At 43.7% G+C, this 12273-nt stretch overlaps 1 protein-coding gene across 13 annotated transcripts in view; it reads left to right on the top strand.

Annotated features, from left to right (window-relative positions):
- The first annotated feature begins 1918 nt into the window (after positions 1-1918).
- PRRC2C (proline rich coiled-coil 2C) overlaps positions 1919-12273 on the top strand; it is a 100974-nt gene continuing 90619 nt past the window's right edge. For 8 of the 13 annotated variants that reach the window (XM_080824244.1, XM_080824240.1, XM_080824234.1 and 5 more), the window contains exon 1: positions 1919-2344. The gene's annotated coding sequence lies outside the window, so the exon portion shown is untranslated. The remainder of the gene's footprint in view (positions 2345-12273) is intronic. The other 5 variants (XM_080824242.1, XM_080824239.1, XM_080824241.1 and 2 more) reach the window with 2 other exon arrangements.

Below are 12273 nucleotides of genomic sequence, written 5' to 3'. Positions count from 1 at the left end.
CCTGGAAGAATTTTTTTTTTTTTTAAATACTTTATCGGTGCCTAGGTGGCTCAGTGGGTTAAGCATCTGCCTTTGGCTCAAGCTATGATCCCAGAGTTCTGAGATCGAGCCTCTCTATGGGCTCCCTGCTTAGTGGGAGTTTGCTTCTACCCCTCCTTCTGCCTCTCCCCTGCTCATGCGCTCTCTCTGTGTCTCACACTCTCACTCTGAGATAAATTAAATATTTAAAAAGATTTTTAAACATTTTATTACTTTTTTGGAACATTTTATTATGTTTTAATTGAAATACAGTTGACATAAATAGGTATCATCTTCATTTTACACATGAGAAAACTGAATCTAAAAGATATTAAGTAACTTACTCATAATACAGAGCAATTCATTAGCAGAACCTGTTCTTGGCTTATTCTAAAACCTAAAGGGGTGCCTGGGTGGCTCAGTCAGGTAAGCCCATGCCTTCAGCTCAGGTCATGATCCCAGGGTCCTGGGACTGAGTCCCCAGTGGAGCCCCCCCAGTGGATCACCTGAGTGAAGCCTGCTTCTCCCTCCCTCTGCCTGCTTCTCCTGCTCCCCCTGCTTGTGCTCTCTCTCTCCCTCTCTCTGTCAAATAAATAAATAAAATATTGTAAAATAAATAAAACTTAAGAAATATGTAATGCTTTATGAAATACAAGCAAATACCATATATAGTTACACACAGTATATACACTGTGTATGCACACCTTTATCGTTTGTGTATCATAACAATTTAAAAAAAAAATTTTTTTAAAGATTTTATTTATTTATTTGACAGAGAGAGAGAGAGAGAGATCACAAGTAGGCAGAGAGGCAGGCAGAGAGAGTGAGAGAGGGAAGCAGGCTCCCTGCCAAGCAGAGAGGCCGATATGGGACTCGATCCCAGGACCCTGAGATCATGACCCGAGCTGAAGGCAGCGGCTTAAACCACTGAGCCACCCAGGCGCCCCTGCGTATCATAACAATTTTACGACACACAAACTTCTCATTACACCTTAAAAGTGATCTCTGACTATAAAATCGGGAAATCACAGGCATGCATAAAATATTTTTTAAATTTTTTTTTTTTTTTAAGATTTTTATTTATTTATTTGACAGAGGGAGATCACAAGTAGGCAGAGAGGCAGGCAGAGAGAGGGAGGAGGAAGCAGGCTCCCTGCCGAGCAGAGAGCCCGATGCGGGGCTCGATCCCAGGATCCTGGGATCATGACCTGAGCTGAAGGCAGCCGCTTAACTGACTGCGCCACCCAGGCGCCCCTATTAATTTATTTTAAAAAGATTTTATTTATTTGACAGACAGAGAAAGACAGTGAGAGAGGGAACACAAGCAGGGGGAGTGGGAGAGGGAGAAGCAGGCTCCCCGCTGAGCAGGGAGCCCGATGCGGGGCTCGATCCCAGGACGCTGGGATCATGACCTGAGCCGAAGGCAGAGGCTTTAATCCACTGAGCCACCCAGGCGCCCCTATTTTAAAAATCTTATTGCTCTAAGAAATCTATTGTTAACGTTACCATTATTAGCACCCAGAGTATATTTTTTAGTCTTTTCTATGAATATGCACATACGCGGGTGTTTTTATAGCATGGTTACGGCCTAAGCATTTCCCTGATCATTAAGCACTAATCTGAATTTAATGGGTTCAGAATAGTCCAGTGTGGGGATGTATCATAATGCATTTGTCTATCTTTATCAACGGGCAGGTTTTGGTATCACGAATATTGTGTTCGCATTTCTGGAAAATACCAAGATACCGTCAGATGATAACGTTAAATCCCATGCAGACCGTAGTGCGGATCCATAGTGCCTCACTGTCGGTGGAGCCAATTCCCACGCCGCCCATCAGCTCCAAGAGCGCTCGCTTTCCGGCGACTGCGAACCTACCTGCGCGTCTGCTCAAGGCTCCCAGGGAAGCCCGCGGGCCGATCTGCACCGCGCCGCGGCCGTTTCGGCTGCAGGAACTCCCTCCTCCCGGCAGGAGGCGCCGTCGCCTTCCGCCGCGGTCGGGCCGCCACGGAGGCTGCACGTGATCTGGCCGTCTCTGCGCCCGAGGGCGGGCCTGCGGAGATCTGCCTCACGCACGCCGCGGCATGACGTAGTACGTAGGGGCTGGCTAGCCGCCATCTTGCTTCTTGTTCTCGCTCGCTCTCTCCCTCTCGGGAAGCGGCGAAAGTGCTTTGGCGGTTTGTCCGTCCGCGGCTTCGGCTCTCCCAGTCCGGTGGTCCTTGCGGCCGCCCCCCTACCCCCACGCTCCCCTTGCCCTTCCCTCGATCGGAGCCCGGCGGAGACTCTCGAGGTGCGCAGACACACTCCGCTGGACGCTCGCCCTGGCCGGTAAGGAAGGCGAGGGCGGAGGACCCGGGATCCAAGCGGGCCCCACCGGGGAGGGCCGGCGCGGGGCGGCCCGGGCCGTGCGAGCGCGCCGCGACCCCGGCGGCCAGAGCTGGGAAGCCGCTGGGAGGCGGCCGTGGGTCTCGCCGTGCCCCCCGTTTTCGTCGGTCGGGGGAGGTCTCGGCCTCCGGGTCGAGGAGCGGGAAACCGGAGTCGGACCCGCCCCATGTGGTGTGCGGCGGAGCCCGTACCCGCCGGCCTCGCTCCCGCCCGGCCGCAGCGCGGGCCTGCGCGGGGGGGGGGGGGGTCCTCGCGTGGCCGGCTGCGGAAGGGAGTTCCCGTCCGCGGACGGGCGGGCGCGCGGTCTTGCCCTCGCGCGGGTGGGATGCGGCCCCCAGACAGCTCCGGGGCTCGTGGCCGGCCTCGGCTGCCTGCTTGTTCTCCGCGCGCGGTGAGGGTGGAAATCGCAGGGAGCCTGTGCGCGAGAGAGATGGGGGGGGGGTGTTAAAGACCTGACTGGTGGGAGGCTGGGGTGGGGGGGTCTGGACCAGCCCTGCTTCCGCTAGGGACGTGCTGCCCCAACTCCAGAGGAGGGTTCGGCCGTTACTTCGGACCCTAGGCCTCGCCGTCCCCTGACCTGCGTAGGGAATCCCGTTCTGCAGCCCCGTGTCTCGGAGGCCGCGTTGAGATGACTGGTGACGGCGAAGGCCCCCCGTGGGGACTTGAAGAAAAGGGCATGGGGAACCAGTGGGACACTGATACGTGGTCCTTTTGCCCGAGGGTAGTGCGTCTGGTTCCTTTAAAGGGATGCATATTTGTTTTGACTTGGTTTGAGATTTTTTTGAGGTTTCCACCATGCCTGCTGTTTGCTGGCTTCTAAAAGCTACCCGGATCTCTGCATGGGCCGAGCTTCAGCCCGGGTGCGTGGATTCATGCCCGGCTGGGGTGCTTGGAATCGACGGTACGGTGGGCGGCTGGGCTGTAAGGTCTTCCTGGGGAATGCACCAGAGGAATCACGATTCGTGATTAAGTGCCTGCTCGCTTACTCCTTCCCGCAAATAAGAACGGCAGGGTGATACTTCAGCGCCCACCAAGTCTAACTCCCGCATTTGTTAAAAGTAGATGGAACTTCCTCTGTTGGTGATTAAGATGCTGCTCCGACTGGAGCCATTTTTAGGTGTGTGTCACAGATGTACTGCAGCGTCGTCTCTGGCCCGCCTCAGATGCACCGATCCCCTGAAATAATTAGGAATAGGTTGAATTTGGATTTTATCTTTCGCATGTACTGAAATAGTAATTTTCTTCTTTTCTGTAATGGACTTGAGGTAATTTAGGCTTTTTTTACTTTTATATTTGGTTTGGTGAGCTTATGTATGTGGCTGTTTGCTCTCCACCATTAGTTGACGTTTTACTGTGTACTGAGCATAGTAATAAGCCCTGTAACATACATGATCTTTCCTTGGGCTGCTGTTATCATCCTCCCATATTACAGATGAGGAAATGAAATCTGCGATATTAATTTGACCAGGGTCACTCAAGAGTTATTGGTGGTGCTGTAGAGATTGAAGTCCGGACTGTCTAAATCCAAAGGGTGCTCTGGGCCTGCAAACTGCCTTCCTGTTCCTTGTAATTGGAGGAACTGTAGTAACTAAAGATGCAGCATTGTTAGCCTAGTTTTTTCTTTCGTTTGATTTCAGTATAGAAACATTGTTGCATACAGTGGTGAAAGTGTTGCAAGATGTAAAAAATAGTTATAACTACTTTGGGGATAGGATAGAAGCTAGTTTTCCTACCTTTTTCTATTTAAAGGCCAGTTGGTTAAAACTCTTTATAGTATGGCATACAATTTTTAAATTTTGAGATCTGGCCTCTGTTATTGATAAAATATTTCCTCATCTGTAAAATGGAGGTGGTGATAATAATAGTACTTCCCTCCAAGGTTTGTTGTAGTATTAATAAAGATAATGTGTGTAAAGGGCTTATTACTGTGCCTAGTACATAGTAATAATGAATTGGCAGAATATTGGTAGAAGAAAGTACTCTCCAAGCAGTGAGTAAGCTGTATATTCTTAGAATGGAGTATATATATTCTTTGGGAATTAGTTTTTCTTTCTTTCTTTCTTTCTTTTTCTTAACACTTGCACACTAGATTTGAAGAAATCTTGGAGATTTCTTCATGCTCTACAGTCAGTAACCCTGGGTTCAGTATGTTAAGCACAGCTGAAAACACAGAAGTCTGACTCATTCCAGCCTGTCTCCCCACTACCCTTATGCCACCCCACCACCCTTGTTGGTAAAATGTCTTTGAAGATTATATTATTTTCCCTTCCCTCCAGGTAGTTTCCTCTTGCCCTCTGTCCAGACACTGCTTCAATTTGTATGCCAGTTGAGTAACTTGCTTTAGGTGCTGTTTATGCCATATTTGTGTAAGCAAGGATTGATTATTGATAAAATGTTACACAAATTGATACAGAACCCTACTCTTACAGTGAAGGAGATCCAAGAGTTGTGTCTCACGGAGTTATGTATGACTAATACCCTTTCAGTAAAGTGAGATTTGTCAATTTACGAAAAGGTAACACGGTGATAGCTTATCTTAGTCAATGTTAACTGTTAACTGTTGCTTAGAAGCTTGAGAATTAAATGTTGGTTTTCTGAGTCATAACATTTTAGATTTCTCAATAATAAAGCCTTTGATGCATCAGTCAGGACATCTTTGTGGGTAAAGGAGTTCTCTACAGAGGGTAACTTCAGTACATTTTCTGTTGTATATTTTTCCCCCATCCCCAGAAAGGCTAAATATAAACAGATCTTTTTGCCAGTTACATTTGTAGTTATTTTGCTGTAGATTAACAGAATGCCAGTCACATTTTAGGGCCTGTGTATGTGCACGTTTGCTGGCAAATCAGATGAAACAAGGGCTATTAGTGAATTTCAACAGTGGTCTAGTTGGCAGACAAAAACTTTTATATGGTTAGCATTTACCTATAGTCTGAAAACAAGGTGGCAATTAAGTTATCACTGTTAATGTGATGTAATGTTCTCACCCCTATGTGGTGCTGCTAGGTGCTCTGCATTAAAGGAGGGGTATATAGTCAGCATTTGTGGAGCATGTATAGTATAAAAAAACACTTGGATATTTACACACATATTATCTAGTATTTTTTTTTTTTACCTGTGTTCCAGTATTAGTGTGTTTTCCTTTGCCAGATTGTTTCCATGTCCACATCACCATATACAGTGAGTGGTTAGCATATACCTAGGTTTTATTACTGAATGTGTGAGAGTGGGAAACAGAAGAATAGACCCACGACTAAGATTCAACTGACAGATACCTTAGAGGAGCAAGAGAATACCTTGTCATATCCTATTAGAATAGTATCAAGGGCTTTCAGACACTTTGTTTATGTACTGTGCACTGTGAGTTTTATTTGCAGCAGATTTTCCTTTCTAATTTTTAGATTTTTTTAAACAAACATTAAGGATTCTTTTAATTTTGTAAGGCCTAGTGAATCAAAGGAATATGGCTTGTGGTTCTCACTGCTAAGATGCTCACAGTTTTAAAGGTTAATGGTAAAAGGTTATCACGTGATCTTTGGATTTATACCAGAAGATAAAAATAAAGACATAAAAGCAGATAAAGGAAGTTTGGGGCAGAAAATCCATATATGAAAATTGTCTTTGGTATGGGTCACATGTCTAGTAGATTCCAAGTGAAGGCAGATGGTCAAGAGAGAACATGGATAATTGCAATTATTAAAAAGAAGAATTGCAGTTATTAATATTTGTTGAGTACTTTCCATGCCAGGCACTGAGCTAAGATAATTTTGTGGATTATCGTTTTCAATTTATATAATACATCTAGGTGGTAGATTATTTTATCCCTGTTACACAACTAGAAAACTGGGACTTAAAGAGGTTTAAGTAATTCTTCTAGACTTACTAAGCTAGTAAATAGGATTCGAATCATTGACCCAGAGCCTAACTGTAGTGCTTAAGTTCCACCCTGCATGGACTTCCCAGTGGCCAGTATTGCCCAAACTTCAGATAAGTCGTGACTTTTATTTATTTATTTATTTATTTATTTATATTTTTAAAGACTTATTTGACAGAGATCACAAGTAGGCAGAGAGGCAGGCGGGGGCGGGGGGGGGGGGGGTTGGGCGGGAAACAGGCTCCCCGCTGAGCAGAGAGCCCGATGCGGGGCTCGATCCCAGGACTGTGAGATCATGACGCGAGCCGAAGGCAGAGGCTTTAACCCACTGAGCCACCCAGGCACCCCTCAAAATAAACATAATTTTAAATATTCTTCTGTGGACCACTTAAAATCATCTAATATGTCATCAGTAGTCTTTTGTATTTCATGCTTTAGGACATAAATGCTCTAAGAAATGATTACTGGATAAGATCAGGCAACGTTTGGAATTGATGAAGGCCAGAAGTGATGAAAGGCTAGAGTGGAATAGACTCATCACAGGCAGTGGCAGCATTACAGGAGATGAGCTGTAAATTAGAGCCTTAACGACATACTCGGGGCAGCCGTTTCCATGACGAACTGCAAAGTGAAGGTGCTTGTTTAGACAGAGATGTAGCAGGCCGTCTAAGACAATCAGTGGCAAGAGAAGGAGAGCAACAATGAATAAGTGAAGAAGGAAATCATTACAGAAATCAGGATGGAAGAGAATAATCTAAAAAATAGGATTATTACAGCCAAATGTAGCAGAGGTCGGAAGGATCTAAGAAGTATCCTTTGGATTTGGCTGAGAGATTCTTGGTGACACTAAAAGAATTTAGGTCAAGTAATGAGGGTGGAAGGTTAGGCCGGGAGGAATAAGTACTGAGACTTCTTGATTTTTAGGTGACTTGAATACTCAATATGAGCTTTGGACTTTGAGCGTAAAAACCTAAGTTTAGACCTTTTTTGTTTTGTCCTTTGTGCCTGCTGTTATCTTTGGGGGCAAGTGACATGGCTTCTTCAAATTTCAGATACAGGTATTCCCTGCTTTTTAAGGTTCACACTACCCCACTTTGCTTTTATGAAAGACAACATTATTACCTGCTTTTGCTAACTGAAAGTTCTGAAGAAGATTTTTGTTTTTCCGGAAAAGGGCAAAAGCAAAAACACATCCACTGTAGAGGCAGGGCGCCCCCTGAGCAGCGAGCGTGGTGCTACCAGGCTGTTTCCCCTTACTCAGCATCTAGTTTGTAAGTGTGCTTTATCATGATATGTTATGTGAGTTTGTTAGCAAGATGAGTCGTAAGGTGTCAGAAAAGCCTAAGAGAGGTTATTTCTTGGGTTTGGGAGTAGCACAAAAAGTTTTCCATATAAATTAATGCCAGTTGTTTCTTTGCTGTAGCCATTTCAGCTTACAAAAGGTTTCAGAGGAACTCTTGGCTTTCCGATAGCCGGGGAAACCTGTTTATTCATCTGTGAAATAGGGAAAATACGCATTTCCCCTGTCTCAGAGGATTGTTGCAAAGATGTGTTTGCATGTATGTTTTGAATTTTACATTCTTTGATATTACATGAGCCTTGACTATATTTAAAACAGAAAAGAGAACTATGAAAAGTAGAAAGTTAAAGGTAAAGGGGGGTGGTTCTCTCTGGTGTTGGAAGATCCCCTACAAATAAATCTTGAGTTTATAAGGTAAGAGATGGATCCATTTGTGGTTGGAGAATGGGTGGCTGGAGAAGTTAATACTTGATCATCCTTTCCCCTTTACTGATGAATAACCTGAAGGTGTAGGACTGCTGGGTATGATTGTGCAGTTTGTGTCCTGCACGCATGCGTGCGGCTGATGAAGGCAGTGAGGACTGAAACCTACTCCATGCTCTGCTTGCAGAAAGTCCTATGCTCTGGCTAGGCCTCCCAGGGGTATTTGTGCCTTCATTTCCCCCTTTTTCCCAGTGCATCAGTACCTCACCCAGCAGATTGTGTCTTCCCAGAAGGGTATGTTTTTGTATCTGCACGAAAGCCCTGTGGAGGCTAATGGATGCTTCGAAAGACTGAGGAGATACGTTAAGGATACATTTAGAACAAAACCAAAACCATGGGGAGACTGGAGAAATGGTCACCAAGGAACTAAAAATTTAGTACATTTTACTAAATGTGTTAAGTAGTTGGGCAAGTGCGTGTTGACTTTATCCAGTGAATTTTATTTTAAAGATTCGTTTATTTCAGAGAGAGCAAGCAAGCGTGCACGCACGAGCAGAAGGGGCAGAATGAGAGAGAATCTCAGGTAGACTCCTGGCTGAGGGCAACAGCCCCGACAGAGGGCTCCATCTCAGCCACCCTGCGATGACGAGATTACGACCTGAGCTGCAACCAACTGTGCCCCTCCAGGCGTCCCTAGCCAGTGTATTTTAAAGATGAACATGGTAGCTTATTCAGTATTTATGGTAACTAGGAAACAGACCATATATTCATCTTAACTAAAGAAGCACAATGTTAAGAGGTATAGAATTAACTTCTGAAGGTCAGGAAAATGAAACAGAGACATTTTATGTTTTTTTTTTTTTAAGGTTTTATTTTATTTGACAGAGAGAGAGAGAGAGACATCAAGAGAGGGAACACAAGCTGGGGGAGTGGGAGAGGGAGAAGCAGGTCTCCCCCTGAGCAGGGGTCCTAATGAGGGGCTCGATCCCAGGACCCCAGGATCAGGACCTGAGCTGAAGACAGATGCTTAATGACTGAGCCACCCAGGCACACTGAGAAATTTTATCTTAAAAGCAGGAAAAAGGTGGGCACCTGGGTGGCTCAGTGGGTTGAGCCTCTGCCTTCAGCTCGGTTCATGATCTCAGGGTCCTGGGATCGAGTCCTGCATCGGGCTCTCTGCTCGGTGGAGAACCTGCTTCCCCCTCTCTCTCTGCCTACTTGTGATTTCTCTCTCTGTGTGTCAAATAAATAGATAAAATCTTTAAAAAAAAAAAAGGGCAGGAAAAAGGTGTTATTGAAGGAGGCTTTGACAAAAGTAGAGTTTGGTTATATTTCTGTATGCTTTTGAAATTTAGATAAAGAAAAAGTGCAACTTTCCGTATACAATTCTGTGAGTTTTAGTACGTGTAGATTCAGGTAACTCACATCAAAATTAGGATACAGAATGTAGAAAGATGAGATACATCACATTTTGGAGGCAGAAAAAGTACTCTCCTGCTGAAGAAAGAACTATAGAATTAGGATTAAAAAGTCAGAAATAGGGTGCCTGGCTGGCTCAGTGGGAAAAGCATGCCCCTCTTGATCTCGGAGTTGTGAGTTGGACATGTTGGGTATAGAGATTACTTAAAGTAATAACATAACAAATATTGCTTTATTGTATAGTTTTATATATGACAACCTGGGAACATGGAGAGAATGAAAGTAGAAAGTAGCAAAAAGAGAGATGGGGAGCTTACATGTCTCAAAACAAACTTTTTTTTTTTAATATTTTATTTATTTATTTGACAGAGATCACAGAGAGGCAGGCACAGAGAGGGGAGGGGGGAAGCAGGTTCTCCACCGAGCAGAGAGCCCGATGTGGGACTGAATCTCATGACCCTGGGATCACGACTTGAGCCGAAGGCAGAGGCTTTAACCCACTGAGCCACCCAGGTGCCCCTCAAAACACACATTTTAATGATAGAGGAACAGAGCCAGTATTTGCAGAGGGGGATGCTAACAGTTCTGTACACTTAAAAATTTAAACTTGAAATTCCAGCCCTTAAAGGCAGCGGATTAGTTATATGAAAGGTTTAGTACAGTTCATGATGTCAGTTGAGGATCTTGAAAGAGAATACTTCTGTTTTTCTCCTATAACATCCAAAATACCTGCCTTGCAAAAAAGAGTTAAGGAAGAAACTTTTATGCTTTGGTTTTTATTTGTAATGTTTAAGTTTTGAAAACTTTATTACCATTTGTTAAGCTTTTATTAAGTGCCAGACACTATTTTTAGAGTTTTATACATACTTTGTTAATTAAACCTCATAATAGACTAGAAGATATAGCCCACAGATGAGAAAATATAAATTCAGAATGATATTTAATGACTAGGGAAATGCTTGTCATAATATGCGCATGCCACAATTATGCTATAAAAACACCTAGCTACAAAATGTCAGAGCTGGGATTTAAACCAAATCAGCTTCAAGTAATGGTGTGATATGAATAGTTTAAAAATACTGTTGGTTGTCAGAAAGAGTAATATTGCAGTCACCTCATCTAGTAAATGGTAGACACATGGATTTGTTACTTTGCTAGAACAGTAATTTATGGTACAGAGGGTTTGATAAGTACATATCTTTTCTGATTGTTAAGGCATTCTGCCCCAGAAATTTGATTCACATGTTTCAGTTTCTAAGAACAGCCTGAGCCCCTCTACCATTCTGATTAGAATTCCAACAGATTTATTTATATTACACTTTGTTTTTAAAAATGACAATTTTTTAATGCTTTTGCTGTAGTGCTATTTGTAGTAGAGGCACTCAACATATGGTGGTATTCTTAGCTTTTCTATTATAGCAGCAAATGTGATCTTAAAAATATTTGATGTCACTCTCACTTTAGAATTACCAAGTGATTATAACAGTTGGAGATTGAAATGAACTTAGAAGTTGACCAGTTCAGTCTCGTAACCAAAGCAAGACCTTTTCATTTTAAATGGAAAATTTAGTTTAAAATTTGATAGACTGAATGTTTCCTGAGGTTAATACATCAGTCTCTGCCGTCTTTGTAAACTCCAGCTGCCGTGAGAAAATACCATAGGGGCACCTGGGTGGCTCAGTTGGTTGAGCACCTGCCTTCTGCCGTCATGGGACTCAGGTCCTGCTTCTCCCTCTGCCTCTCCCCCGGCATGTTCTCTCTCTCTCAGATCAATAAAATCTTAAAAAAACAAAATACCACAGACTAGGTAGCTTAACAGGAATTTATCACGGCTCTGGAGGCTGGAAAACCAAGATCAGGGTGCCCACATAATCAGGTTTTGGGGAGGTCTTCCTGGCTTTCACAGGGCTGCGGTTTGAAGAACTCTGTGTCTTCAGGTGGTTGGGAGAGCACGAGCCGGGCTGTGGTGTCTCCTCTTAGAAGAGCACTAATCCCATTATGAGGCCCCACTCTCATTATCTCAGCTAAACCTAATTATCTCCCAGAGGGCCTATCTCCAAATACCATCTGACCTGTTGGGAGTTAGGACTTCAACACACGAATTTTGAGAGGGGAAACAATTCTGTATATAGCCCCCTCCTCCACTTTTTTTTTTATAGTCTTTGGTGCATCGAGTCTTAGATTTTTTATGTTTTTGTATTTCTACAACAGATATAATACATTTTTACTCTATTTTGTTACTATAATTTTTATTCTTCATATTTTATTCATATTGTAATACAGTAAGTTTTGAAAACAAAAATTTGACTCTCAGAATTTCTTAGCCTAAAGTGACATGTTATTATTACATTTTATTTTTTAAAGATTACTTATTTATTTGACAGAGAGAGAGAGAGAGAGAGAGAAAGCAGGCTCCCTGCTGAGCAGAGAGCCCGATGCGGGGCTTGATCCCAGGACCCTGAGATCATGACCTGAGCCGAAGGCAGAGGCCTAACCCACTGAGCCACCCAGGCTCACCTATTACTACATTTTAAAGATTTGATGTTTATCTCTTTTATAATGAAAATTAAATTCCAGTTTTCATATGGCGAGGTTTTCTGGGCACTGGCTTTGCCATCAAGTCTGGGTTTAATCTTGGCTCTGTCTCTTCATAGCTGTATGAGTTTGGGGCACGTTATTTTTACTTGTCTAAGGTTGTTTCTTCATTGGTAACTTTTGGTGACTTGGGCTTTGAGCTCTTGTTCCCAGTCTGGTATTTTTATATCTGTAGAGTTGAGATTTTTTAAAAAATGGCTTCAAGAGACATTACTACATTAGATCATATAGAACTTACATCCCTCTTCATGTTAGAAGCGG

This window comes from Martes martes, assembly GCF_963455335.1.
Source record: "Martes martes genome assembly, chromosome: 15".
Classification (NCBI taxonomy): Eukaryota; Metazoa; Chordata; class Mammalia; order Carnivora; family Mustelidae; genus Martes; species Martes martes.
The sequence above is the reverse complement of the archived record's forward strand: the minus strand, read 5'-3'. Positions and strand labels throughout refer to the sequence as shown.